Consider the following 5,546-nt stretch of genomic DNA (forward strand, 5'->3'; position numbering starts at 1 on the left):
ACATTTTTCGTTAATTATAAATTTGAAGTATATTTTGTTATAATTTAATAAATACTTAAATTATTATTTAAATGATTATATGGATAAATGTCATGAATCAAATGTAAACAAGATAATTCAAAATCATTAGGATACGAAGGAAAAACGAAACAGAAAAAAGGCTATGTGGTGACATTTATAAACGTCCCTAAAAGTCAAATTTTCCAACGTTAATAAACGTCACTAAAAATCAGTTTTGCCAACATTTATAAACATCACTAAAAGTGACAGTTTTACTAATGTTTATAAACGTCATTACAAGTCATAGATTTAATTATAATTTTGAAGTTTTTTTGTAAAATTTCAATATATACTTAAATTATTAAACATATAATTATGTGGATAAATGTGATGAACTATGTGTAAAGCATGTAATTTAAAATCATTGGGATATGAAGAAAAAACAAAATAGACAAAAAAAAGTACATTTTGGGCGACGTTTGTTGAATGTCACCGAAACCAATGTTACAAAACAAAAGATAAAGCCTTTTGATAACGTTTATAAATGTCTCTGAAAGTCATAGTTTTTCCAACGTTTATAAATGTCACTAAAAGTGATAGTTTTACTAACGTCGCTACAAGTCAAAGTTTTTAATTATAATTTTGAAGTTTATTTTGGTATATTTTGTTATATTTTTAGATTTTTAATTAAATTAATATATGGATTAATGTGATGAATTAAGTGTATAGCACAAAATTTAAAATCCTTAGAAGACAAATAAAAAACAAAATAGGCAAAAATTACACTTTTGGGAACATCACCAAAACCGACGCTACTAAACCCAAAAAAAAAAAAACATTTTGATAAATATCACTAAAAGTTAGTTTTGTCGATGTTCCTAAACGTTGCTACAAGTCATATTTTGTTGACGTTCATAAACATCGCTAAAAGTTGCAGGTTTGTTGTCTTCTTTTATTTATAATGCCATTAACCTTCGTGTAATGGTAAAGTCTTATCATAACACACATAAACTATTGAAAGAGGATTTGTTTGTCATGAAAAATCCGGTACAATAAGTCATGGGTACAATAAATTCTGAAAGAATTTGTTAGTTGATGCTTCCCTTGTACAGAGTCATGGGTCGGAAAAAAACTTCCATTCCACCCAAAGATCTCTATTCCCATTGTGTTGCTTCATCATCAAACACGATACAATAAGTTAAATTTAACTTTTTGTTTATACTTGAAAAAAAAATAATGTTATATTTCTATATCTTTTAGCTAAAAAATAAAATTATTTTGTTTCTTGTAGGATATTGAACAGATTCCTCAAATAAGGTCTACTCCTACACATACAACGAGTTGGGAGACTAAGAATGCCAACGCAAAGGGCAAATCCTTTTTTTTGGATGATATATTTTTATTCTCTTTTCTTATATTTTTTGTATAAACAGAAATGTTTCATTGAAAATACATTTGTGTTAATTATAATTTTGAAGTTTATTTTTTTAATATTTTAATATATACTTAAATCGTAAAATATATGATTATGCGGATAAATGCGATGAACTATGTGTAAAGCATGTAATTTAAAATCATTGGAATATGAAGAAAAAACAAAATAGACAAAAAAAAGTACACTTTAGCGACATTTGTTAAATGTCACCGAAACTAGTGTTACAAAACAAAAGATAAAGCCTTTTGGTAACGTTTATAAATGTCTCTAAAAGTCATAGCTTTTCCAATGTTTATAAATGTTGCTAAAATGACAGTTTCACCAACGTCGCTACAAGTCAAAGTTTTTAATTATAATTTTGAAGTTTATTTTGGTATATTTTGTTATATTCTTAGATTTTTAATTAAATGAATATATGGATTGATGTGTTGAATTAAGTGTATAGCACGAAATTTAAAATTCTTAGAAGACAAAGAAAAAACAAAATAGGCAAAAAATACACTTTTGGGAACATCACCAAAACCGGTGTTTCAAAACATTTTTGTAAACGTCACTAAAAGTTAGTTTTGCCGATATTCCTAAACGTCGCTACAAGTCATAATTTTGTTCACATTCATAAACATCGCTAAAAGTCGCATGTTTGTTGGCTTCTTATATTTATAATGCCATTAACCTTGGTGTAATGGTTAAATCTTGTCGTAACACACATAAACTATTGAAAGAGGATTTGTTTGTCATGAAAAACCCGATACGATAAGTCATGGGTACAATAAGTTCTGAAAGAAGTTGCTAGTTAATGTTTCCCTTGTGCAGAGTCATGGGTCGGAAAAAACTCCCATTCAACCCAAAGATCTCCATTCCAATGACGTTGCTTCGTCTTCAAAATCGGTACAATAAGTCAAATTTATCTTTTCGTTTATACTTGCTAAAAAATTAATGTTATATTTCTATATATTTTAGCTAAAAAATAAAATTATTTTGTCTCTTGTACGATATTGAACAGATACCTCGAACAAGGTCTTCTAGTGCACATGTCACGAGTTGGGAGAGTGACAATGCCAATGCAAAGGGCAAATTCTTTCGTTTCGTATGATATATTTTTCTTCGCTTTTCATATATTTTTTGTATGAATAGAAATGTTTCATTATAAAAGCATTTTTTATTAATTAAAATTTTGAAGTTTATTTCGTTATATTTTAATGTATACTAAAATTTTTAATTAAATGAATATATGGATGTATATGATGAATTAAGTGTAAAGTAGGTAATTCAAAATCATTGGGATACGAAGAAACAATAAAATAGAAAAAGAAAGAAATACACTTCTGACGACATTTGTTAAATGTCACAAAAACCAGGGTCACCTTTTGGTGACGTTTACAAATGTCAATAAAAGTTAGTGTTGCGAACATTTATAAACGTCACTAAAAGTGACAAATTTACTACTTTTAGCGATGTTTGTTAAACGTCACCGAAGCCATTGTTACAAGTCAAAAGAGAAAGTCTTAGAAATGTCACTAAAAGTTACTATTTTGCCAATATTTATAAACGCCACTAAAAGTGACATTTTACTTATGTTTAAAAATGTCACTACAAGTCATAGTTTTTAATTATTATTTTGAAGTTTATTTTGTTATATTTTAATATATACTTAATTTATCAATTATAGGAATAGATGGATAAATATGATGAACTAAGTGTATAGCAAGTAATTTGACATCATTAGAATACCAAGAAAAAAACAAAATAGGAGATTGGCGACGTTTATAAGCATCACTAAAAGTGACAGTTCTAGTGACTTTTATAAACGTCGCTATAACTTAGTTTTTTTTTTTAATTTGAAAGTTTATTTTTTTATATTTAAATACATACTTAAATTTTCAATTAAATGAATATATGGATGTTTATGATGAATTAACTGTAAGTAGGTAATTTAAAATAATTGGAATACGAAGAAAAAAATAAAATAGAAAAAAAGAAATACACTTTTCGCGATGTTTGTTAAATGTCATCGAAACCAGTGTTACAAAACAAAAAAAGGCCTTTCGATGACGTTTATAAATGTCACTAAAAGTCACAGTTTGCCAAACTTTTTTAAACGTTTATAGACATCATTACAAGTCATAGTTTTTAATTATCATTTTGAAGTTTATTTCGTAATATTTTAATATATACTTAAATTGTAAAGTATATGATTATATGGATAAATGTGATGAATTATGAGTAAAGCATATAATTTAAAATCAATGGGATACAAAGAAAAAACAAAATAGACAACAAAAGAAGTACACTTTTGGTGACATTTGTTAAATGTCACTGAAACCAGTGTTACAAAACTAAAGATAAAGCCTTTTGGTAATGTTTATAAACGTCACTAAAATTCACAGCTTTTCCAGCGTTTATAAACGTCACTAAAAGTGATAGTTTCACGACATCGCTATAAGTCAAAGTTTTTAATTATAATTTTGAAGTTCATTTTGGTATAGTTTATTATATACTTAGATTTTTAATTAAATGAATATATGGATTAATGTTATGAATAAAGTGTATAGAAGGTAATTTAAAATCATTAGAATAGAGAGAAAAAACAAAATAGGCAAAAATGACACATTCAGGGACATCACCAAAACCGGTGTTACAAAACATAAAAGAAAAGCATTTTGGTAAATGTCACTAAAAGTCAGTTTTGCCGATGTTCATAAACGTTACTACAAGCCAGAGTTTTGTTGACGTTCATAAACATTGATAAAAGTCACAATTTTGTTGTCTTCTTATATTTATAATGCCATTAACATTGGTGTAACGGTAAAAACTTGTCGTAACACACAAACTATTGAAAGATGATTTGTTTGTCATGAAAAACCCGGTACGATAAGTCTTGGGTTCATAAATTTTGAAAGAAATTGTTGGTTGATGTTTCCCTTGTGCAGAGTCATGGGTTAGAAGAAACTCCCATTCCACCCAAAGATCTCCATTGCCATGATGTTGCTTCGTCATCAAACATGGTACAATAAGTCAAATTTAACTTTTGGATTATAGTAGCAAAAAAAATAATGCTATATTTTTATATCTTTTAGCTAAAAAATAATATTATTTTGTCTCTTGTAGGATATTGAATAGATACCTCCCACAAGGTCTTCTCATGCACATGTAATGATTTTGGAGAGTGAGAATGGCAATGCAAAGGGCAAATCCTTTCGTTTTCGATGATATATTTTTCTTCTCTTTTCATATATTTTTTGTATAAAAAAAATGTTTCATTGTAAATACATTTTTTATTAATTGTAATTTTGAATTTTATTTTGTCATATTTTAATATATACTTAAATTGTTAAATAAATAATTATATGGATAAATGCGATGAATTAAATGCAAAGTAGGTAATTCAAAATCAATGGGATACAAAGAAAAAACAAAATAGAAAAAAAAAAAAAAGAAATACACTTTTTGCGACGTTTGTTAGACGTCACCGAAACCAGGGTTACAAAACAAAAAAAAGGCCTTTTGGTGATGTTTACAAAAGTTAGTGTTGTGAACATTTATAAATGTCACTAAAAGTTACAATTTTACTACCGTTTATAGATGTCGCTACAAGTCACAGTTTTTAATTATAATTTTGAAGTTTATTGTGCAATATTTTAATATTTACTTGAATTGTTAAACAAGTGATTATATGAATAAATGTGATGAATTAAGTTTAAATCAGGTAATTTAAAATCATTGGGATATAATGAAAAAACAAAATAGACAAAAAAAATACACTTTTAACGTTGTTTGTTAAACGTCACCGAAGCCATTTTTACAAGTCAAAAGAGAAAGCCTTATAAATGTCACTAAAAGTTACAAATTTGCCAAAATTTATAAACGCCACTAAAAGTGACATTTAACTTACGTTTAAAAACGTCTCTACAACTCATAGTTTTTGGTTGTTAATTAAAAGATTGTATGGATAAATATGATGAATTAAGTGTATAGCAGGTAATTTAAAATCATTAGAATAACAAGAAAAAACAAAATAGGATGAAATACACTTTTGCCAATGTTTATAATCGTTACTAAAAGTGACAGTTCTAGTGACTTTTACAAACGTCGCTATAAGTCATAGTTTTTT

This window comes from Nelumbo lutea, chromosome 7 (genome assembly GCF_056320005.1).
Source record: "Nelumbo lutea isolate HS-2025 chromosome 7, American lotus-T2T, whole genome shotgun sequence".
NCBI lineage: Eukaryota > Viridiplantae > Streptophyta > Magnoliopsida > Proteales > Nelumbonaceae > Nelumbo > Nelumbo lutea.